Raw genomic sequence first — 25,530 nt, 5'->3', positions numbered from 1 at the left:
ATCTCCCCCCCCTGTTCCCTCCTTCCCCTCCGGGTCAAGCGCTCCATATCATCACATCTTCCTCCGCTCTGATGTTGGTTCAGTAAAGGTCGAACTGAAACCTATAAAACCTTGATGGCTTCGTTGCCCTGCGGTGCCGCGGCGCCGCCTCCGCTCCGTCCTGGAAGGTCGTTCGCAATAAAACGGCAGAGAAGAAGAAAAGATTTCAGAACCAAATATATCAGAGACCGATCACCGTCACCAAAGGCTCAGACCGAAAGTCATAAGAATGAAGACGCTGCGCCCTGATTGGCTGTTAGATCAGGAAGATCGTCTGCTGCTCAGTTAGAATAAAAATATCCTTTACTGTTACACAATGAGGACATTTCTGTTCAAATAGATTCATAAAAGGATGAAACAAATTTATAAAAGCAGGATTAAGAATAAAATAAAAACAGTGAGGGTAAAGTTTCAGATACTGTTCAGTTATTAAAGTAAATAGCTGCTTTTATCTAAGGAATGTGCAGCTGAACAGGTTAATCTGAAAATGTACACAAGGTGCATCTCAGCGTTAAAAGGTCAGTTTATTTATAACAAGTAACAATAAAAACAGCAGAGATGTGGATCCGTTTTCTGCCTCAGTGATGAGAGGAAGGATCTGCGGGAACGCTCCTCTGTTCACCCAGGATGCAGGACGTTTTCCTCAGAAAACCCAACTTTCACCAAGTATTTTTGTCCAGTTTCTAGCACAAATATCTCAATACTATCTTCAAAGTAACTTTTCAGTAAGATATTGGAGATTATTTTAAGTCAATAATTCTTAATATTAATGTAAAGTTCTGGTTCTGGTGGCAGATTTGTTTCATTTATAACAAGAGATTTTCTGGAATAATCTATTAACTTAAAACAATCCATCTTACTGAACAGTTACGTGAAAGTTAAATGTACTCTGACATCTGCACCACAGACAGAAATACTTGGTAAGATTGTGTGTTTTTGCAGTTTTGAATAAATTTCTTCTCTTAAGCAGATCATTAAAGTTAAGTGGATTGTTGTGGAGCTGAATAAGGAGTCATGTGAGATATATCCAGGTCTGAACATCCAGAAAACTCCAGCAGGTAAAGTTTACCTGAAAGTTTGGAGAAAAACAGAAAAAGTTCTGCAAAGATCTGCAGGAGCTGAGAGATGCATCACACTGAGCTGGTTTTCAGAAAGATGACAGTTTCTCCAAAAACAGAAATGGGTCAGAACTTTCCCAGCTTTTTTAGTCCCTGAATCAGCAAAGAGAACGGCTCGGTGTGAAGATCCAGACTCAAAACAAAGAATCTGATTCTGGGATTTTCATCTGGGTGAAACCCAAACTGGTGTGGAAGCAGAAGGAGCAACGAGGCTGGAAACCAACCTGCTGCGGATTAACTATTTAGACCTTAAGATTAGAAGATGGCCTGAATTATTAACATGGCAGTCACTGTTGAAACACACACACACACACCTGAGGTGATGGAAATGAGGCAGGACAGGTAGAAAGACGGAAAAGAAGCAGAAAGTCTGTAAAAAAAAATGAAGGAAAGAAGCAGAAAAGGTGATGAAGTTGTTGGAAATGTGGGCGAAGAGGACAGATGTTCAGATCCATCGGGTGTTGAGATCCATCAGGTGTTGAGATCCATCAGGTGATGAGATCCATCGGATGTTCAGATCCATCGGATGTTGAGATCCATCGGATGTTGAGATCCATCGGATGTTGAGATCCATCAGGTGATGAGATCCATCGGATGTTGAGATCCATCAGGTGTTGGGATCCATCAGGTGTTGAGATCCATCAGGTGTTGAGATTCATGGGATGTTGAGATCCATCAGATGTTCAGATCCATCGGATGTTGAGATCCATCAGGTGTTGGGATCCATCAGGTGTTGAGATCCATCGGGTGTTGAGATCCATCAGATGTTCAGATCCATCGGATGTTGAGATCCATCGGATGTTGAGATCCATCAGGTGATGAGATCCATCGGATGTTGAAATCCATCAGGTGATGAGATCCATCGGATGTTGAGATCCATCAGGTGTTGGGATCCATCGGATGTTCAGATCCATCAGGTGTTGAGATCCATCGGATGTTGAGATCCATCAGGTGTTCAGATCCATCAGGTGATGAGATCCATCGGATGTTCAGATCCATCAGGTGATGAGATCCATCGGATGTTGAGATCCATCAGGTGATGAGATCCATCGGATGTTGAGATCCATCAGGTGTTGAGATCCATCATCGGCTCAGCAGGGAATCCAGAGGATCCACTGGATTTCCAAACGGCGAGACGAAATGACAGAACAGAGTAAACTTTGATACCTGGAAGGTTCTGGATGAGTCGATGGAGTTCTGGTGGTCCAGAAGTCCAGAACCATGTTTAATGATTTCTGATGACATTCAGTTTGCTTCCAGCATGTTGGACTTTTATTGCTCTGGTTTAATATTTTAAGCTTAAATCTTGTTTTTATTGGCTGGAAGCAGGAAGTGATCATAATTAAAAAGCGTCAGCTTGTGATTAATGGATCTATATGATGTTTCACTTCCTGAACTTTTCTGTAATAATCAGATTTATTAATATTCATCTGCATGGCCAGACGGCCGTTCTTTATTAAAAACAGATTCTTGCTGCAGATGATGGAACCATTAAACATTATCGCCGCGTTCGTCTGGAAATCAAAGGTTCAATAATTCAATAAACAGATGATTTTCTGCTTTGATCCAAACTGAAGAATATTATTTTCAGACTATAAACCGGCTTCAGTCCAGAAAGAAACCACATGACCTTTGACCCCTTATTGTCTCTTCTTTATGTCAGAACTTCCTGCTCAGCTCTCTGAAGGCTCCACTGTAGGGTCTGGACTTTAACTAGACCGTTGCAGCATCTTAACTCTTTCTGTTGGTTCTGTCCATCAGCGTCCATCGTCCCTCTGTCCAGAGGACATTGTCCTTCAGAGCAGCCATGACCTTTGACCTTGCGGAGCGGCAGTGAGACACGATGCATTTAAACAACTTCAGCTCGTTTTGGTCCCGCCCCCATCCTTCCTGACCAATGGGAGCAAAGGTCGCCGCCCACATGGCTTTGTGTACAAAACTCAGTCCGGTTGTAAAACAGAGCAATGTGAAAGCAAACGGGTCAAACAAAGTCCGGTTTAATTTAGCTCAACCTGATATTTAAACTCAACAGAAATCAGATGAAATGTTTATTTTTATTTTTCCATCTTCTTCTTGTTTTTAGTGACAATAATCCCAGTTTTTTGTGCTGCTCATGAAGCCAGCAGCTTGTTTCTGCGCTGCTGTGGAAACGGTTTACAGTGAAGCTGCTCTCATTCAGGTCGGACTCTCCGTGTTTATACCGTCTCCTCTTCCGTCCGGTCGGGATTTCAGTTTGGCTTTGAGCAGTAATTGAAATTCCCAGGAGGGGGGTGGGCCGGCTTTGGGACCGCCTCTGAAGCCCCCCAGGTCTGTCCTCTCCGTAAACCCGGCCTGGAGCCGCTCCGGCCTCCGCGGGTCAACCAACCTTGACTCTGATTTAATCCAGCGCCAGTGGAGCGACGCAGCATTCCTGGTGGCGCGTGGTCGCTTTAAGAGCTCCTGGATGCAGACTCATCCTGCACACACACACACACACACACACACACCCCTACACACACACGCCCACACAGACTTCAAAGAGAATTAGGTTCAATTGACTCGACATTTAGCAGCTTCAAAGGCTGGGAGGACGATGCTTTGATGAGACAAACTTCAGCTGAACTTTCTGGGTTTGATACTTTTTATGTTAATGTGAGGAAGAAAAATACAACCAAACATTGTTTCTGATTTCTTATCGTTTTATTGATGCAGTTTACGATATTCTGAAGTAATCAGGTTTTCTATCAATTATTCTGATGATTAATCAATTAATCAACTTAGAAAGTGAAGTTTTTTCAACATATTATAACTACATGAAAAATGAAGATAAACAAATAATTCAGCTTATTTTTAAATATGAAAATAAACATTTTGCTGCCTAAAGTGCAACAGCAGCTCTTTAGTAAAATATTGATCATTTGTATCAAAGGATTCATCTGCAGCTTTTAAGTCCTTCAAACATCAACATGAGAAAAACTCAGGAATTTCTGCTGAACTGAACATCAATACGACATATTGATCTGTTGATTATTTTATTGATTGGCAGATTAATAATGAAAGAAAAATGTGTTTAATCTGAGATTCTTCTTAAATGCAAAATGTTTTTGGTTTTACTGCTCTGACTATATTGATCTTTAATCAGATTCCTTTTTTTGTCTGCAAACTTCAGTTAATGATTAACCGATTACTGAATTAGATGAGGATTATTTCAGTAATAGATTTCTAATAATTAATTGTTTCATCCCTATAAATAAATAACGATGCAAATTTAAGTTAAAAGTGATTTTAACTTAAATCAGACCAACGGAGCTGCAGCTGTGCGACCCAACAGAACCAAGCACCGGGTCGCTCCAGCTATCAGAATGTAACAGGATGGGAATAATCGGAACCGGGAGACCCGTGTCCGGATTTGTTTGGTCTGGTTCCGACCTCGCTGTGGCTCATGCTGGCAGCTTTCAGCGGCTGGTACCGGTACCAGCGCCTGCTGGAAGCAGATAGGTGGAAGTTTTAAGCCTGTTGGGAAATAATCCAGCCTGAGACGGATTCTTCATGACTGTCGGGTCGGGTCGGGTCGGCCTGCTGAATGTTTTCATCCACTCCATCTTGCGGTTCTGCTTCTAAACTTTACGTTGGGTTTCTGTAGAACCGAAGACCCTCCGTTGTTCCCAGCTGTTGGGAGCTTGCTGAGCTGGTTCCCAGCGGGTTTTAGTTTATCTGCGCTGAAATATTTTCTTCTTCTTCTGTAAAATATTCTGCGTCTGATGATCAGCGGCTGCTTTTCCCCCCATCAATTCTTTTTCACTAAGATCTCGATGCTCGGTTCTGATTTTTTGCTGAAATCAGATTTTTTAATTTTTGCTGCTTATTAAATGAAACTGCATTCAGACTCCGGTGTGAACGGTTTGGGAGCCGCATGTGCAGCGCTCTGCTTTGGTAATGATGGACATCAAAACCATTTCATGATGGCTCTGATTCGCCCATCCAGTCTAACATTGCTGTCATTAGGAAACCAGTAATCTGTCAGTCAGCGACTACATCAGAAGAAAACTAAAACTTTTCTCCTCTCTCTTATTCCCATTGAAGCCTTTCAAGCTTTTAGTCCCTCTTTCATTTAAACGTTGCATTAATTAGTGATCGTCCTGTTTTAGGGCCACATAGGTCTGAGTATCATCTGCATAAACAATGGAAAGAAATATTTTTCTTTCTGTAACTGGAGTCAAGGGGCAGGAGAAACAGGGAAACATCAGAGATCCAACCATCGAGCCCTGTGGGACGCCAAGAGTCAACAAAGACAAACAGGTAAAATTAACAAACCATTTTTAGGATTTGTCTGTCTTCAGCCGCCTGAGACCGGAAGAATAAATCAGATTTTCAATGCGTCCCTGGATTCTCCATCTCCACCGTCTGATTGTGGATTCTGCTTCCAAGGAATCGAACTACCGACTCCCAGGCCCAGATATTTCTCACCACAAAGTTTCAGTGTTTCTGACAGGATGGAGCAGCTGCTGTTTATCACTGAGGTTTCATTCAACTCAAAGCTGAAATCCATTTAATCTGAATGAGTGAGCAGAGAACAGGAAATATTGCATTAATGATAATGAGATTCAGTGCAGTTTTCCCTCAATGCATCTGTGAAGTGCATGGGAACATGTTGAGAGCAGCCTGTGGGAATATTAAAATGTAAAAGCTGAAGTCATTAAAAGAGTTTATTAGAACAAATCAATTCTAAACCTCCATTATTTCCACCTGGCAGCGACCAAACATCCTGAGGTCCTCAGGTTTAATGACGGCCGCCTGCTGGAGGGAACATCAGCATTTTTCATTTCACATCCTTCAGGTCCGCAGGAAAACGCTCCGCCCCGTTAAAACAAAGTGTTTGTAGGGATCTAATCCACGTTGTTGTTTCTGTTGATCAGTTCAGTCAGAGCTGGATGTGTTTCTGCACCAGTAAGAGGAACCAGTTCCTCTTACTCATTACTGGATAAGATCTAAAAAACAACATCCCAAAATTATTCATACCAGATTAAAGTTGATGTTTTCATTTAAACCATGTTTCTTCTGAATGGAAGTAAAATTAAATCTCTGACTGGACCTGGAGTTAAAGGATAAATCAGAAGAGTTTTCCAAGAACCAACAAGTTTCATGAGGATCTGGAATCTGAACTGCACAAAACTCCACTGCTGGAGGAAATCCATGTTGAAGCAAGTTTAAAGTTCAGGGCAGAACATCCGCAAGAACTTAATCTGGTCGGACGAGATCAACGTGACTCTGCAAAAAGCACCGTATGGTTGGAGGCGGCAGCATCATGCTGAGGGCCTGCTTTTCCACAAACCTCATAAGAATTAATGAAGAGGGACATTCTGGGTAAAAGTCTGATCCCAGACAGACAGAACCTGTCCTGGTGGACCGGCCCGGGTTGAATGGTCCAAATAACTGCAGATCAGAGAATCAGGCCAGGAGACATCTGATCCCCCAGACAGAAGAACAAAAGGATGATTTAATAAATCCTTCTGCAGTTGGACTGTGGATCAGAACCGTTTTCAACAACACCTGCAGCTCTGATGGTTCAGGTTATGAAAAATGCTTCTGCTCAGCAAACAGCTTGAAAGAGGTGGATGTGTCACGAGGCTCCTTCCTCTGAGCTGATCCCAGACCTGAGGATCAGAGGAAGAGAGGAGGGCTCACATCTCTGAAGGGGAAGTAAAGAGTTCCTCACAGCTGTGCATGAACTCAGGTCAGCAGGAACATGGGATTGATTTCACAGCTCAGTCCTGAAACGTTCAGGTCCAACAAAGAGCAGCTACAGCCTGTGGGGGCGCTGCGCCAAGAACCACTGAAGGAAACAACACAAAAACCAACGAAGAAAACACTGAGCCGCAACTTCCTTTTTCAACTGGAAACAAGATGGAGGCGTCAGATTTTAGCGGTTGGAGGATTTCTCTTTAGTCTTTGGCTGAAGACCAGGAGCCATTTCTGCTGCTAGCGCTAGGCTAGCACGTTAGCTTTGGTTGTATTTACCCAGAATGCCCTGTGCTGAAGTCCACTTCCTGCTTTTGGAGCGGTCTCCCTCCAACTGAACCCAGACTGAGGTTTATAGGCGGACCAGAGTTCACTTTTTGGTTTGCATCAGAGTTTGATTAAACATTCAAACGAGCCGGACTGGAGTTGGATTAGAGCGGACTGAACTGCGCTGCTGTGAATTCAGCCTTAAAGGGAGACAATTTCTATAACTTCTTTAACAGATTATTTTGCACATATCTGACCATTTAGACAAGACCTATTTCTAACACTGAGTCAGAAAGGAGTTGATGTTTTAAGTGTTTTGGATTTCAGGAAGGCCATCAGGATGGGATGGATCCAGTGTGGCCGTGTTGAAGGAAGCAGTAGTTTGGTTTGGTCTGAGCGTTTTGTTGTCGCCACATCTGAATCATGATGTTTATTCATGTGAGCCAAACATCGTCCTTCATTTCTCTGCCGGGTTCCTCAACCCGACTCGGGTTGGATGAACATGCTGAGAACCTGTTTAAGGTTTGGAGAAGGTTTTGGTCCAGGTCTCACTCTGACTGGACGGTTCCTCACCAGAACCACCCAGTCCAAGTTGGGTTGGGTGAACACAGTCAGCGTTCTGGTTTTAAAATATTAAATATTAAGTTAAATTTAAAATATTTCATGCATCCAGGCTCTGCAGCGACTGCCTGACTGGGCTGTGAGACACCAAATAAATGGCATCTTTTGGGCATCTATACCATTTAACACAGAGAACAGAGAAAAAACAGAGAAAACAAAAATGATCATCTAATCCAGAAACTCACTGAAACAGAAATCCAGAAACTCGCTGAAACAGAAATCTGATCCAGAATGCACCAGAAACAGGAACAGAATACAGATAACATGGAAAGACCAAAGTGTTGAAAACAGACCTGAAGAAAAAGAAGTAAGACTGAAACTCAAACTGGATCTTTTATAAAAGGTGAGAGAGCGCCATCTGGTGGCTGTCATGAAACCCTTCAGTGGATTTATTTCTGCAGCTTCTGATCAAAATGAACCAACTTCTCTTCTTCATCTCTATCATCCAACAGGTTTTACAAAACACAAAAACAGAGCAAAATTAATTTAAACAACTACAATTCTCATAAATCCAACCAGATCCTCAGGAAAAACATTAGTAATCAATATCTAACATCCACTTTAGAGCGTAGTGTGTGTCAGATGAACCAGCATCCAGCCTGTTGGTTGGAGTTTCATATCTGATAAAAATAAGGAAATATTAGTATAAAATGTCTGATCCAGTCCAGCTCTGCTTCCTGATTGGCTGAGAAACACCAGCTGGTGTTTGAGGAGGAGCTGAAAACCCATCAGGACAAAATTAATCAAAACCTCTCCTGACATCATGTCTAAAGGTCAGGAGGTCGAGAAAAGAAGGAAGATTGTTTTTAATCATCATGTGGATAAAAACTTAGATTTGTGTTTGATTCATCCAGGCTGCTGTTTATCATGGATATAAATGTAAATATTGATATTAATATTTATTTCTCATGTTGTGGTTTTAAATGTGTCAACTTGACCTGGTTTTCCTACGTTCTCTTAAGACATTCCCTGTTGGAATATTACATTTTTATAAAGCTGTAAATTCATGGACTCCTAGGCTTCCAGGTTCTGGTTCTGGTTCTGATGGAGGTTTCTTACTGTTAAAGGAACTTTTCCTTTCCACTGTCGCCACATTCGTGCTCCAGGAATTACTGTAAAGTCAAAGATACAATGCAAGCAGTTTGCTGCTGTCGCCCCCTGCTGGTCAGGAGGAGTGAACGCTGCTCTGCTGGGTTTCCTTAGAAACTTTTTATGTTTCTTTTAATAATAAACTGAACTGAACTTCATGCACTAACTGGGATCAGCTGGAGCGTATGGATGATTGGACTGAAATGATTTTTCTGTGAAGAGCGTCATGCTGATGGATGTTCTTGGAATAATCATGTAAACTATCAGGCAGAACCATGAGACGTGTCACATTCATCTCCTTTATCAGCCGAGCTAAATTAGGAAGGAGCACCTGTCCACCGCCACACACACACACACACCTACACACACACACACACACCTCAAAGCAGCAGGCTGCTCCTAATAATAACCAGGTTACCAGCGGATCACTGAGCTTCGCAGGCCGACATTCTGCTCTCATTCCTGTCTCCTCATGTTTGTTCATGTTGGTCGCGGCTCGCATGCCCGGCCTTTGTGTTCAGGTGATGCCTTCACTGACGGCTCAGAGTAAATAAACATACCCAGATCACAGAGAGCCTGAGCTCTTCCTGGTATCTTCAGTTCTTTTCTGGGTCATTACGCGTCATTTCTTCTGCAGTTATGCTGCCACTGGAGGACAAGATGGCTACTTCTCACTCTGCTACTCTTTCCTACTACTCTCCAGCTATTGCATCATCATTCGCTAATGCTGAGCCTGGTTCTGGTTTCTTACTGTGAGAACAGACAGTTCCTCTCCACGGTCGCCTCATGCTTGCTGAGCATGAGAGACGGTGAAGATTTGATATAATCTGCGGCTCTGGAGCTAAAAATCATAAAGGTCCAACAAATGATTTTAAATATCGGTTTTAGCTGTTTTTAGTGTTTTAGTTTTTTCATGGAGAAGCTGAATTACATTTTCACCAATCATATTTTTTAATCTTTAGAAATATCAAAATCCTATTGAAAAAAAGCTTTCTTCATGTTTTGCAAAGTTTTTATGTTTTTCTGTATATTAAAACTTAAAAATAAAAATAAATTTCTTGTTTTTATGTGACGGAACAACAGGAAGTAGAGTGGAACAGAGAAGGAAGGAAAACCAAACAGATTATTACAAATACAAAAGGTTTATTAGTTTAATAATATTATTCTTCCTATTTTGAATTTTGCATCACTTCCTGTAGATCAGCTGCATAAAATCCTAATTAAACCCTCAGAGGTTTGTGTAGAGAAGCTCTGGTGGATTAAATAAAAACTCAGCTGAAATTATGCAGTTATTGATTGTTGTGTTTCCTGATGTCTGCCGCTAGATGGCGCCAGCTGCTCCTGTAATCTCAGCTCTGCATATTTAACAGAGGAGGAAACCTGGGGGGCGGAGGGGGGGGCAGTATGAGTTATGTTTTAATTATTTTAATATTATTTCTGATATTTTTGAGGGTTTTCTGGTGAAATGGCTCCTCCTCCCTGAAGCTCAGACTCATCCAGCTGAAACACTGACGGTCTGATTTCCTGCAACAATCAGTCCCTCTGTTTCTAATTGGCTGAGGTGGCGCCCCCCGCCCCCCTCCCCTCTTCCTCTTCCTCCTCCTCCTCTCCGGGTTATTGTCACTGACAGTCGGATTATTCCTCAGCAGCAGCAGCAGCAGCAGCCTCTTCCTCCTCTTCCTCTTCCTCTGCTCTCCGGCGGACATGCGGACTCTCGGGGCGGATCTATGATTCCCGCAGCATCGCGGCTTCTCTGCACGGTAAGCGCAGCTGCTCCCGGTTCCTCCGGTTCCTCCGGTTCCTCCGGTTCCTCCGGTTCTTCCCGGTTCCTCCGGTTCTTCCCGGTTCCTCCGGTTCTTCCCGGTTCCTCCGGCGTGTCCGCGTCCTGTCTGTGTGCGCCCCTGGCCGCTGAGCCATGTGCGCCCGGGGGAACGGAGTTCTGCTGGGTCTGCTGGTTCTGAGGAGTTAAACTTCTGAGCTCCTGCTGAGCCGCCGGGGTGGGGGGGCTGGAACCAGGGGCGCACATTAAGCCCCAGTTACCCCCCAGGGTGGCATGTGGCCCCCAGATTTTCACCCCCCTCCCCCTGCAGTGGAGGTTTGGATCAGAGGGTTGCTCACCTGAGAGCTATCATCCTCATCATCCTCTTCATCCTCTTCATCCTCATCATCCTCTTCATCCTCAGCTCTGATGGAAACTACTGAGATGTTAGAGAATGTCTCCCTGCGGGGGGGGGGGGGGGGGGGGGGGGGGGGGTGTCAGGAAACAACCGATATTCTCAGCAATAATTAGGATTAATCTCCTTTTACCTCAGATTGTTGCCTCCAGGAGCAGCGAGTGAAATTTCGATTGAGTTTGTTTCTCTGTGTGGGGAAAACAGCGGCTGATGATATTTTCTTTTTCTCTCATCATAATCTACGTCATAGATCTGCTGATGATGAATATTTGACCCAAAACAAAATGTTTTACATTCAAATCCACAACAAAGTCTGAATCCGAATGTTTGTTGCATAAAGGTTTCTGAAGAATCTGCTCTGTTGTCGTTTTATCTGAATAAAAACAGGAACAATCTCCTCTCCATTTAATGATTCTGTTTAGATTCGATACGTTTTCTGCACAAGACGTTGAATTTCAGTCGTCTTGGTATCTGAGTGTGAAAAATAACAGCCAATATTTGGTAGGATATAATATTTAGGGTGTCCTGCACCCAAACGTTGCTTTTTAATAAAATAAATTTGGGATATGAAAATATTTCTAGAAAAATAACAGGGCTAATATCAACATTTGATATTAAAATTGGTGATAACCAATGTTTATAACATCATCAATATTAGAGTTTACTTATTTCTCTAGAACATGACTCCAAATTGAAAATTTATCTGTTTTACAAAAATAATTTAAAGGAAATTCGGCTTATAAAGCTGGAATATTTTCTCGGTGCATCGTGACACTCTACTGGCTAACATTTCCAAAGCAGCCAATCCAGGAGGACCACTATTTGCCTTGGTGCTGATTGGATGAGCAGAAATAAGGAAGGTTGTGGATGCTAACCTCTGCAGCAGCGCTAAGACTTTGTGTATTTGGTGTTTGAACTGCTGAAGCAGGCAGGGAGCCTCCAGCTCTGCGCCAGTTCTGGTACTCCGTCCTCCTCACTTCTCAGGTTTTACATGTTTGTTTTCATCAGGTTCTGTTTCTTTATTGCCTATTTTTCATTGTTTTACTCCAAACTGGTGAAGCTGTTGGTGGTTCCAGTCAGCTGTTCTGGTTCAGTTATAAAATAAATGAATTTATGTCTGTTTAAAGTCAGTGCTGCTGTCTGTCTGTATCGGATCGGTACCGGCTGATTCTAAGCCTCAGATATCAGAAATGAAAACAGTGGATCAGAGGTCTGAGCTTCATGCTCTGACCTCTGACCTCTGACCTGGGCTTTGACCGAACTCTGAGTCATCATGTTCCTGTAAGAAACAGGAATAATAGAAATTCATTCTGTTCATGTTTCTGAAACCATTCAGCCCAGAGCCTCATGCTGGTTCTGTACCGACCCGGACCTGGTCTGTACTGGTCCCTGTCTTTAATGGACCCAGTCTGTACTGGAGTCCCAGTCTGTACTGGTCCCAGTCTGTACTGGTCCCGGTCTGTACTGGTGCCGGTCCGGTTGTCGGTCTGTACTGGTCCTGGTCTGTACTGGTCCCGGTCCGGTTGTCGGTCTGTACTGGTCCCGGTCTGTACTGGTCCCGGTCCGGTTGTCGGTCTGTACTGGTCCCGGTCTGTACTGGTCCCGGTCCGGTTGTCGGTCTGTACTGGTCCCGGTCTGTACTGGTCCCGGTCCGGTTGTCGGTCTGTACTGGTCCCAGTCTGTACTGGTCCCGGTCCGGTCGTCGGTCTGTACTGGTCCCAGTCTGAACTGGTCCCGGTCCGGTTGTCGGTCTGTACTGGTCCCGGTCTGTACTGGTCCCGGTCCGGTTGTCGGTCTGTACTGGTCCCAGTCTGAACTAGTCCCGGTCTGGTTGTCGGTCTGTACTGGTCCCGGTCCGGTTGTCGGTCTGTACTGGTCCCGGTCCGGTTGTCGGTCTGTACTGGTCCCAGTCTGGTTGTCGGTCTGTACTGGTCCCAGTCTGAACTGGTCCCGGTCCGGTTGTCGATCTGTGGCGATCCTGACTCGCCCTCCGTCGTTCGGTGCAGGAATCCTTCCCGAGTCGGTTCTTCGTGTCCGTCTGCTGATCAACCGGATGTTTCCCGTCGGTCCAGATGGTCCAGAACCAGCTGACGGAGTTGTCGGATCCGCCCCGCCGAAGAACCGGCCGTGTGTGACGGAGATCAGCAGAAACGTTCCTTCAGCGTGTTTCAGTTTTCACTGTCTGGGTTCCTGCTTTAGGTTTTTATCCTCAGCTTTAAAGAAAATATTCCAGCTTCTGTTATTTCATCTCCAGCTGTTCTGCGTTTCACTGGTTCTGATAGTTTGGTTGGAAAAATGAAATAAAAAGTGCTGAAAACCAGCTGAACCCAGAGGGAGGAGGAGAGCTGGACTTTTTAAAATATGATTTGTGTTATTGGAAGACATTATTGACAGTCTGTAAACATAAACTACTGAGTCTTCAAAAAGGCAAAAAGATAAAATGCAATAAAGCAAATAATTTTTTGCACTTCAGTTGCTTCCACTGTAAGTAATCAGCCAATGTAATGTTTGTCATATTTTAGTTAAATAAAAGTATTGCCTAAAATGGAAAATGATAAATGAGTATTTATGACATGAAGTTTTCTTGTGATTTCTGATTCCTCCTGTTTGTGTCGCAATGGCTGCCGCTGGATGCAGCGTTCTGATTGTGTGATGGCTGCAGTTACAGCCACACAAATGTGGTAATATTCACTCTCACCACACGCAATAAGTTCATTTCACTTATATTTGGATTTCTTTAAGTTTAGGATTTAATTTACAGAATAACTGGTTTTGTTTAGAAAGCAACACATAACATTGTATTCTAGAATAAGTGCGCACATTCTAGTTTATATTGTTGTGTTTTGCTTGATTTAATCTTTGTTTTGTTTCTGAGTTTAAGTGCTGGCTGCCCAATCCTTAGGAGAGCAGAGAGGTGGAGAAGGGGTGGAGCAAGCCAGCTGACACTGCAAATTGGTTCACACCATTACTCATCATCCAGAGGGGGGGAATGGGATTTGCTATGTTAGTTTCAGTTAGGTTTCTGTGTATTTTCCCCTTTGTGTTTTGTATGTGGCCTGATCAGCCAGTATTTAAGTCCCCTTTTGTCTCTGTTTGAGAGGTCTGTTTTTTGAGTTAGTCTGAGTGGATGTCTGTTACTTTGACCTCTTTTATGGGCCCAAATTTTGTCATTTTTTCTATTATTTACCCAAGTTTTGTTTTGGGTTAAATAAAAAACAACTATTTTGACTTTAAACCGGTGCCTGGCTGTTCCTTAACTGCTCGGTCCATCACAGATTGGCTGGTTGTTTATCTCAAGTAAGGATGAAAAATTCATCTGATTGGATGGAAAAGAGCTGTCTGTGATTGGCTGGTGGTGTGGCTCATTTACATAAACTTCACCAAGCTTCAGATACAGAGCTGAGCCACAAGCAGACGGATCGAGTGTGTGTGTGTGTGTGACGTGAAAACACACAAACACACTTGTATCTAAGGAACAGAGATGCTACTTAAACTGGGAGGAAGCTGGAGTACCCAGAGAAAACCAACGGCTGCAGAAAGAGCCCAGGCTGGGATTCAAACCCACAACCTTCCTGCTGCCAGGCGGCATCATTTATTTGAGAGGTGTGAATAAAATGTGATTTGTTGGTGATGTTTGGTTGGTTGGAAGGTTCCAGTCAGTATTCTGAGGAAGTCGGAGAAGCTGTTTGATATTCATCACCACTTTCTCTGTTTTCTTTCTCAATCTCGTCAGCACTCCTGAGATGAAGCACAGATCTCAGAACCAAGCATGAACTCAGTCACAGCAGCCAACATCACAGACTGCATATCAACCAGACACACACACACCCGCACACGCACACACACACACACACAGATGCTGTTTAAGGCTCAGGTTTAATCTGGTCCGGTTCTGGATGCTTCATGCGTGTTTATGTGTGTTGGGGGGTCAGGGGTCACGTTTAGTATTTCTTAGTAATGTTCTATTTATAGAGCAGATGAAGGGGGGGGAGGGGGTCCTGCACTGGGGTCTGTGATGGAACCTGACTTAGATCTATACCTAACAGATCTAGATCTGTAGATCTGCATGCTGTTCCTCCTCATCAGGCCGGAAGTTGAGCTGCTGTGAGTCTGAGTCTAATCGCTGGAAGATGATTTAACTCGCCTCGGAGTGGAACCAATCACAGATACTGAATGCATGCATGTTTGCATCAAAGAGCCCAGATAGCGATCAGCGCCACGCATGCGCAGCGGCGCCGGCCCGGGGCGCAGACGTGACTCCTCGGATGCCTAAACAAATCAGCGCGGCTGCTTTGGGTATTCAAATCAGTCGGATGTGAGGGAGGAAAATGTCAGGGAGGCGAGCTGCTCTCCGGGAGAGGTGTGTGGGGGGGGTGTGTGTGTGTGTGGGGTGGGGGGGGGGGTTGCCTTATAAGAAAACAGATTTAACAAGCTCTGATTGATCAAAACATTTCCAGTCGGAGAGGCCGGTTTGTTCTGCTGCTCTGGGGAATCGCTGCATGATCTTCTGATTTATTCTAGATTAGTAAAAGTTCATAAATGTAGGGAATCAGTTTCTGGAAGGAAATGATGCTGCCCCCTGCAGGGGGGAGGATCACTGTTTCAGTCAGAGCGCTGAGCTCAGCTTCCTGCCTCAACTTCTCCTCACCAGATGAAGGTTTGGCAGATGTGTGTTTATGTGTTTCCTAATATTCACCTATTGCAGCAGCACAAAAAGTGAGTACGTAATATATGAGACGCATGGGGCGCCGCGCTAGAGGGGTGCCAAAATAATGGTGGAAAATTATTTCTAATCTGCCTTTTCTTTACTGAGCTGCTGGTTGTTTGTGTGTTAATGATCTGACCAATCAGAGGCGCTGATCCAGACGCCGAAAACGCTCCGGCTGTTCAGAAGCAGCTGCAGGCCAGACGCTTCGTTTGAATCATGTTTTCTGATGATGAGGCGTTTTTCACGCGTCTCTGATGCGTCACAGTTTAACACCTCCTGTCATCATGCAGCATAGACCACTCTGACCCAGACAGAACCAAAACCCAGTAATATCTGTTTGACCTTATAATAAAATAAGTTAATACCAGAATAAATTGAGCTGAAATTCAAACAGAATCGATGGTTCTAGATTCTGATGACATGGAAACCTTCAGATTTATAATCTGTTTATCCGATTCCATCGGCTCTCATTCATATCTCACATATTGTAAAAGTAACGATTATTAAAGCTGCGATTATTAATATCCATCCATTTCCTCTACCTCCATGGGAGCGTCTCCTCCTCTAGTCGCCATAGTAACCAGTCCGTCATCCACTGGTTTCTCAGCTCCAGTTTCTTCTTTAAAAGCCGTTTCGCTAACCGTACTCCGTTCAGTCCTTTTTAACCAAAACCATTTCCTGTTCTGCTGAACCACAGCAGTCCGTTACAGAAACAGAATAACAGTAAATATTGATTACTGATTTGACCAGTTGTTTGTTTGTGGGTTAATAAATATGGTTAAAATGGAAAACATGGAATTTTGACAATAATAAAACGGGTTTTCTGCGGCGCCTCGCCTGTCCAGCTGCAGGACGCTGTTAGCCGTCCAGTCGGTTCTGTTCTGGTCCCGGTCCGGTTGTCGATCTGCTGCCTGTTGTGGGTTTTTGTCTTTAAAGTGGCCGATTGGCCTTTTGTTGTAAACTGACTTTCTGTCACCATCAACACTGAATGAAGCTTCGACTAACTGAGTTTTCCTGCTACAATCACTGCAGTTCCTCTGATAAACAGCAGGTGATGCTGTTCAGAACGACAGGGAGCAGTGGCAGCAGAAGAAGAGTTGAACGGTTTGACCTCTGACCTCTTCCTAACAGGAAGCTGGACATCGTCTTCCTGACCTTCAGGTCTGACCCGGTTCTGATCCAAAGCTGAACGTTTCGTCGTCTCCAGGCAACCAGAGGAAGGTCTGGTTCCACAGCAGAGACGTCCGCTTTAGGTTTTTATCTTTCCTGCATAAAACCAGGTCAGTTTTAATTAAATTCAGAAATGTGATAATTGGGTTTGTTTTCTGTCGTCTCCTCTGTGACTCCAGAATAAACCTCATTTCATACAGCTTCAGTATATTAATAACTTATTTAATATTTTCCACTGACTTGAGTAAAAAACTGACCGTCACATAAAGTTTTAGGTTTTTGTTTTAATATGATGAGGAACTAAAGAGCATTTTTATTAATGTTCTATTCATTTTTAGCATTTTTTCTCTCCTATTGATCACCTTGAAAGCTGAGATATTCTGACATATTTCAGGATAAAAGTGGTTAATAAATATTTTTAAAATGTTTAATGTTGCAAGTTTCAGACGGTGGATTTAAAAACACGCATGAAGCTGCAGGAGTTTTTCCTGTCTCTGCTGGACTTCTGAGGTTCTGCTCACTGAAATCAATCGGCTCATTGTTCTTAGAAATATGTGAAATTATTGAAATCATTTTCTGAGCCTCCAGTCCGGCCCGGTCCGGGTCAGCACGGTTCTTCAGTCTTTGGACATTCGTCTTCTGAAAACTCATTTTCATCACCGATAAATAACAACTGGAAGCTGCAGGAAAACTCCCACAGGCTCTCTGGGACAAATGTTCTCCAGAACCGAGCCCCAGCAGAACCCTGTGAACGGTTTCTGTCTGTAGCTGTAACGCATCCAGCCAGCTCTCTGCATGAAATCCCACATTTCTGTCATATTTGTGAAGCGCTGCTGTGACTCTGCTGCAGAGCCTGGAGGAAGACCTGAAGAGGCGGAGAGCCTTTTATCCTAATGCACTTCAGGTCTCCAGAGGCGGGGGGGGGGGAGAGAGAGACGGGAACAGAGAAAAGGCTTGGAAGAAGAAGAAGGAGTGATGTTTGGAGGAGGAAAAGAACAGGAAGCTCAGTGACAGATGATCCTGACGGAGCATCAGATGAAGGTCAGAGGTTAATCAGTGATGGGGGGAGGGGGGGGTGATGGTCTCAGGGGTATCAGGACTCAGAGTTCAAACATGATCCTTCAGGAGACGATCTGAGGACGAACCTCTTCCTGACGCATCACTGGAGCAGATCTGTTATCTGAGTCAGAACCACACAGGTTCTGGTTCTGGTTCTACAGAGTGTGAGGGCAGCGGGGGTCAAAGGGCAGCGGGGGTCAAACTGAACATTGACCCTGGCCGGCTGCCAGTGAGTCAGAGCGATCGCTGCTTCCTGAAAACCAGAAAAGGCAGCGTGGTTTTATTCTCTAAATAAGAGATAAATCTCCGTCTGAAGGTTCCTGTGATTCTGTGACCGTCAGCAGGAGGAAGACGGGGCGGGTCGGAACCAGAGCGTTTATTCTGGATCAAACTGCTGCTCTTTAACCCGGACCAGTCGGACCATCAGATCCCAGTTTTCCGACCGTCGCTCCCTTCCTGGTTCCTGTAGAACCGGTGATCTGCAGGGCGATCCGGTTCAAAGAGACGCTGAATAAATCATTTTCTACTTTAATCTCTGAACTTGTCCCAAACTGGAAATGTGTTTCAGTGAAGAGATGAAACCTTGAAATGCCTTCAGGTCTCAGGCTCTGATGTTGGATGAATGGATGAAAAGGAAGCCATCTAATAACAGATTAATATTTCAAACTTAATCAATATGAAGGAGACACTTTAATGTCTCTGTTCTGCTATGGAAAGCAGACTGGAGTCGATCATGACTATCACCTATTGATTGAATCATTAAATAATTGATTTTGATTCGAATTAGGAAGGAGTTCAAGGTTCCAGGATGTCGATGCGTTAAAGTAACTCAGACCAGGAGTCGACGACCTTTACGACCCAGGAAGCCATTTTACCTGCTGCAGGAATCATTTTTAAAGAACCAACGTCTCCTTTGGGATGTTTTAGTGGGCTGCTTGCAGCCCAGGACCCTCATGTTGAAGACCCTGCTGCTGTTCTCATGACGTCCATCTTTATGATTTCATATCTTCAGGCCAGAACCAGCTGACATGATTTCCATCACATCTGGTTTCTCAGACGTTTCCGTTTCCCTGAAATATAAAACGAGTCGTGATCCGTCGGCGTGAAGCTGCTGCCGCCGAGCGCTCAGCTTTTTATTTACCCAACGTCCAGGAGGACGTCTTCACTCACACCTCACAGTGAGTGTGTGTGTGTGTGGGTGGGTGTGTGTGTCTGTGTGTGTCTGGACGTGCCTCTGCATTTATTGCAGTTAGTGTGTGTTTGATGTATCTGACCTATGCTTGACACCGAAGCTCCGCTGATTCCATCTATCAGGCCCGCTTCAATCTCCGGAGTCTGGGTGAGGCCGGTGTGTGTGTGTGTGTGTGGGGGTGTGTATGTAGGGGTGTGTGTGTGGGTGAGAGTGTGTTTGTGACACAGCGATCCTCCACAGAGCAGAGATTAGAAACCTTCATCACGTGTTTCTGGGTAATTAAAGGAACGTCCAGCCGTGTGTTTCTGATCTCAGAGTTTCAGTTCTGATATGAATCCATAAGTTTGTGTTTCTGCCTTATAAAGTATCTTTGCAGTGTTAATATTCCTGTGTGCAGATGGTAAATATCAGAGCAGGCTGCCTGGGCTTTAAGCTACAATATAACGAGATGAGTCGGTTTCATTTGGACCCATAACGGGAACCATCAATAATAAATCTCAGCAGAATCTAAATGCATGTTTAGACTTAATCTGAAACTGGAAATATTGCCTTTGTTATGCAATAATCAGCTGAATTAAACTAAATAACTCAGATTTTTATAAACATGTCTTCAACATGGGGGTCTCAAACCTGAGGAGGTTCACAGATGTACCTCAGTGGGGTCACAGGGACCCCACCTCATGACCTCAGTGGGGTCACAGGGACCCCACCTCATGACCTCAGAGGGGTCACAGGGACCCCACCTCATGACCTCAGAGGGGTCACAGGGACCCCACCTCATGACCTCAGTGGGGTCACAGGGACCCCACCTCATGACCTCAGAGGGGTCACAGGGACCCCACCTCATGACCTCAGTGGGGTCACAGGGACCCCACCTCATGACCTCAGAGGGGTCATGAAGTTTCAGAAAAGACACTTTTTAAATATATATTTCTAAATTCAAGGTTATTTCCTTTAAATACACATTAACATGAATCCAAAATGAAACAAATTAAAGGAAAAAAATGTTTCAGTCAGAAATGAACATATTTAAAAATCTGTCCTTTACATTAAACATTCTGCAAAACGTTCATTATTGGGATTCAGAGTTATTTTTAAAATAAAAACATGACATATGAGGAAAAGAAATGTTTTAGCTCTACGTTAGACTTGAACTACATTCCTGGATAAAATCCGGTTGTTGCTCCGTCTCTCCACCAGTTTCTGGTTCCAGACTGAAAAACGTTAAAAGCTTCAGGTTTAAACGGTAATAAAATAAACGGAGAGATGAGGCGTGTGCAGATCTCCTGCCTGACAGAATAAAGTAAAAATGAAACAATAAGAGAAAGAGTAAATGCGCATGCAGCACTTCCTGCCAGCTGAGCCCAGAACCGGAGGAACCGGGCCCAGCAGAACCTTTAATAAGGCTCTGATTAAAGTCAGAGCAGATTACTGGTTTACTACTGGAAACCAGCAACAACCATCTTCCTCACAGATCAACCAGAACCAGGAAGCCGGGTCCATCAGGCTGCCATGACGACCCGGCTTAGCAGAACCCACCAGAAACTTTTTATGCCAACAGACATTCATCCACATCAGGACAAACGATTATTTTAGTAAATAATTATTCTGTCAATTCATCAGATAAACAAACTGCCACATTCTGCGGAGTTTTATTGTTATGCAAAATTATAAATACATTATAAGATTCAAATAAACAATTTAATAAATTTTTAAATAAAAAAATAAACATTTTATTACCTAAAATGCAAACACAGCGCTCCTTTAGTGAACGTTTGGTCATTTGTAGCAAAGGATGAATCTGCAGCTGAAACAGGTGAAAAACTCAAACATGTCGGCTGAACATCAGAACAGTGTAGAGATTATTTATGGATTTATTAATTAGTAATTGATGCTTAATAGATTATTTTGCTCCAGAAGCTGAACCAGGTGAAGCTAAACCTGCACCAGAGGAGTTCTGGTTGCAGCAGATTAACAGATAAAGAATGATTTTCAAATTAAATGTTTTTATTTTCCTGATGCTTTCAGCTAATGACCGAGTTAATGATTAATCAATTACTAAATTAGCTGACAATTATTTCAATAATCAGTTCATCACGATTAATAATTTCATCCCTAATTCAAATATTACCATAAATTCATACAGTGATCGGATTTGTTCAGTGAAATTTTTTTACGTTTCTCCATAGTGATGCAAACTAAAGATGGAGGATTTCTGGTCTGACCGCTGCAGATGGAGCATCAAACAGAAACTAAACTTTCAACTATTTTAATAATCAGACCAAACTGGGTTCAGAGACGAGGTTATCAGAGGTCAGCTGAGGTTGTTTTGTGGTCCTGGTGTGGTGCTGAACAGCTGTACTGTCCGTGTTCAGACACACAGGTTGTTGTTTCTGTGCAGCGGTTCACGGCTCAGCTGCGTCTGGCGCCACAAGGCCGATCTTTGTGTCGCCGTCTCTGCAGTTCAGTCACGTCTCTCCCTCCATCAGCCGTCCGGCTCCCGCTTTATGAACCAGCAACAAAGAAATAAAAACTCCATCATCACAGGAGTTGGTCTGTTTTCTATAATGGAGCCAAGAAACAAAACACTGGTTTATTTAATGAAATGAGTTTCAGACCTTCAGTAAACGGCAGCAGGTCGGATGTTTGTTCAGGTCTGATCCGGTTTCGTGTTCAGATTCTGGAGTCGTTTTACACTCCGGTCCAGCAGGAGGCGCTGCTGTTCTGGTGTCAGCCATGTTGTGACTGAGCAGTTTGTGCTGCTGTGGTTCCTTTATACAGATTAATGTAAATGTGACAAAGAGCTTAACTCCTTTAAATCCATTGTTTGTTTAGACTAGTGGTCAGTTATCAACAAACTGAGGAACATTTTCAATTCAAAAACCATTTCTGCTGCTAAATATCAGAATAAAGAGACGGATGAGCTCAACAACAGATATTTATTGTTTTTAATTTGTTCTTCAGGTTATTAAGTCATCAGATTGTTTTTTCTTTAAAGAAATTCTTTAGAAATGTGGACACTGACATTAGCGTTAGCCGCTACATGTTTAGCACTGAGATGCTATTTTAGGTTTGAATAGCTTCGCTCTTAGGCTAACTCTTTTTAGCACAACTTGAACCCAACAACAGCCTTTTCCGGCGTCCAATCAGATCGTTTAAAAGCAGAAACTAACCCCCAGGGGACCAGAGAAGCGATTTCGTCGTTCATGCGCTAACTACTGTTGGCAGATGTCGCTTGTGCGTCAGATTTACGGGCGTACTAGAAACACGGAAACACAAAGGTTCTGCTCAGGACGTCTTTATATAAAAATAAAAATGTTAATGTGTTAAAGTCTATATAATCAAAACTTGTGTTGAAGTCGCAGCCGTAGTTTAGAAATGCGTGGAGGAATGAAATTAAATCTGTCCAGCTAACCCCAACTCCTTTCAGTTGATTTCCAAAGCACTAACTCACTTTCCAAAAATAACTGATTCTGGTTATTAATCACAGCACCAAGACCAGTTTATTCTGAAGTTTTCTAACCTGCTCATGAACTCGCCGTAAAGGTTCAGAAAATGTTTTTCATCAACATAAACATATTTATAATAGATCAACTGTAAGCTGAGAAGGTTCTGCTGCTGGCCGTTTACTGATCACACGTTTCTGTTCATATTGATGATTACAGCAGAGCCACAGGCTGGTGGAGATGAAGATCTTTTTCCTCCATCGCTGGCTGAACCTCTCACTTCAAACCAGCCGAGTTCAGAAACCAACCAACAGATTTTCCTGCCTGGATAACAGAAAACGCCTTGAAGACGAGTTTCCACCTTCAGCTGATGTGTTTGTGTGATGATATGATCCTCCGCCATAAATTTATTTAACACGGAGCCAACAACATTCGGCCTTGTGCGATAAAGATGAGGAATATTTCCATCGGCAGAAAGCAGCAGACAGACATAAAACCGGACCGGAGGCTGATGAGATGCAGCCCAAAATGAGCTAAAGGCTCTGGAGAGGTAAACGCAAAACCAGCCGGCGGAGAAGATGGTGCAAGAGAGACGCCGCAAATGAGGGATGAAAACTGATAAAGTGGAGCAGCAGGGTGGAAGGAGGTAAAAGTGTGTGTGAAAATGACAATCACTGAAACGGAGATAAACAGAGAGCTGGAAAGCAGGAGGAGGGAAGGAGTCGCAGTGACGGAGAATCCTGATGAGCAGGCTTTGGAAATTCATTCCCTCTGAAGAAGAAGAACCAATTCAGGAGATGGAAAAGAAAAACCACTGAGGAAGATGAAAGGATGGGAGAGGAGTAGCTTAAGGGGAGCTGGCGCACGGACAGGTGGCGCTTCGCCTCCGCCGCCGTTTAATCACCTAATGCACAGCCTGGAGGACAGGGGGCGGGGCTAATGGGAGCTGGGGATGGATGGATGGATGGATGGATGGATGGATGGATGGATGGATGGATGGATGGACGGACGGACAGACGGACAGACCATCTTCTCCAGCCTGGGCTTGTTTTCTCCAGATGAATCCTTCATTGATCCTTTTAGCACCAGTAAATCATACTGGGAGTGCTTATGGCAGACGTCCAGATTTAAATGGTTTCCGGCTGTAGCTCACTGGTTGCCTTTCAAGTCAAAGATTGTCGGTTCAATTCCAGCTTCGTCCTCTGACATGTTGATTTTCATTTAAAGAGGGAGTTTGATGTCAAATCGGATTTGATTTGATTTTTTTCAGATTTCCATCAGGTTATACAATTATCCAAACATCAGAAACAAACCTGGAGTGTTGCTTTGATTGAGAAAAACTGTAATCTCTATGGCAACCATTCAGCTGTGCAAAACGTCAGAGTGGACCTGGCTCCGCTCCTCCCCCACTCAGCTCCTGCAGACTAGCCAGCAGCAGTTAGCAAACAGCTGCTGAGCTCATTTTAGGAGCTACTTCTGTAGTAAAAACGATAAAGGGTGAACAGAGGAGCCATGTTGGGACAACTTCCTGGAGGCGGAGCTTCAGAAAGAGCAGGAGTTTTTAAAGAGACAGAGTTTTAATTTCAAGGGCTTGCATCAGGAAGTAAAGTAAGTGTTAAGTCAAATTTGATGTATAGCATTTTTATAACATGTAGGTAACATTATTATTTAACTATGCTACATAGAGCTACAAAATGGCTCTATGTGCCTGGAAAACGTGTAATACTGCCCTTTGACCCCAGGCTGCCTCCTGCCTGCGTGACGGTTGGTTCTCACCATCAGCGAGTCTTCAGGGGAGAAACTGGGACTTTTAGTTCATAATTAACAGAATCCTTCATCCTTCCATCATCTTCCAGTTTTCAGAGAATCATGGAGGCCAGCCGGTCCTGATGGGACACCAGTCATCCGTCACCTTGGCAACGGATGACGGTTGCCAAGGCGACGGATGACCCATTCGGACCCATTCCGAATTCGAAAATCTGACTTGATCTTCATTAACATCCCGGCAGACTCAAGTCATCTGCAAGAGCTGACAGTGTGTCTAAGGGGTTTCCAAAGTGCGGCCCGGGGGCCATTTGTGGCCCCTGAACTGATTTTGTGTGTTTTCCAATAAAAAGGAAAAAATCCCTTCAGTTCACAGCCTGTACAGGTCAAAGTTTAAACTGGAATCGAACCCTGAACTTAATGGTTCCGGTCAGCTTCAGTTGAACTCTGAGGCTTCAGCTGATTTGATGTGAAGCTTTTGGATCTTCAAAACTTTAAACTCAGCAGCTCAGATGCCGACTTACAGCTGCTTCAGCACCAAACCAAGCAGAGCCGTCCTGGACCACACAGCTCAGCTTTCAACAACAACTGATCCATTAAATGAACTTTTCTCCTCTCTGGTGCTTTCTAATGTTTGGAGTCCAGATTAACTTGAATGTGAGTTGAACACTGAGGATGAAGAAGTGATCAGAAGAAGAAGAGTGAATGGAAGGAAGAGCATTAGAGGCGGCCGTAAAGAGCTGACCGACAGTCTGACCGCAGGATGCACTTCCTGGAACGGATCGATACGAGCTGACCGAGCCCTGCTGGAACCACTCCAGAGCCTCAGAGTGTGTGTGTGTGTGTGTGTGGGTGTGTGTGCGTGTGTGTGTGTGGGTGATGTCATAATGAAGCAGTAGAGATGGCGGTGTCTCCTCGCGGCTCCTTGTTTCTCTGTTCAGGTTCAGATTCTTTCCTCTCGGGTTCAGGTCTATTAAAGCAGATTTATCTGCTGATCATCGTCTCTCTGGCAGCCAATCAGAGCGCTGCATCGAGTTTTTATTCTTCTTCTCCATCAGACCTGCTCTCAGCTCTTTGACTCTTCCTAAACTTGTCCTTCTATTATTAGAACAAGATGTTGTGAAGCTGCTTCTGCTCTCTTGGCTTCGTTTATTCAGAAACAATT

At 43.9% G+C, this 25,530-nt stretch overlaps 1 protein-coding gene across 2 annotated transcripts in view; it reads left to right on the top strand.

The window, feature by feature from the left end:
• Positions 1 to 10,315: 10,315 nt before the first annotated feature.
• Positions 10,316 to 25,530, top strand: part of pcbp4 (poly(rC) binding protein 4) — an 82,717-nt gene continuing 67,502 nt past the window's right edge. Inside the window, exon 1 of one of the 2 annotated variants that reach the window (XM_032548406.1) lies at positions 10,316 to 10,612. The gene's annotated coding sequence lies outside the window, so the exon portion shown is untranslated. The remainder of the gene's footprint in view (positions 10,613 to 25,530) is intronic. The other variant, XM_032548407.1, reaches the window with a different exon arrangement.

Source organism: Xiphophorus hellerii, chromosome 20, assembly GCF_003331165.1.
Source record: "Xiphophorus hellerii strain 12219 chromosome 20, Xiphophorus_hellerii-4.1, whole genome shotgun sequence".
Taxonomy (NCBI): Eukaryota; Metazoa; Chordata; class Actinopteri; order Cyprinodontiformes; family Poeciliidae; genus Xiphophorus; species Xiphophorus hellerii.
This window is presented reverse-complemented; position numbering and strand designations above follow the sequence as displayed.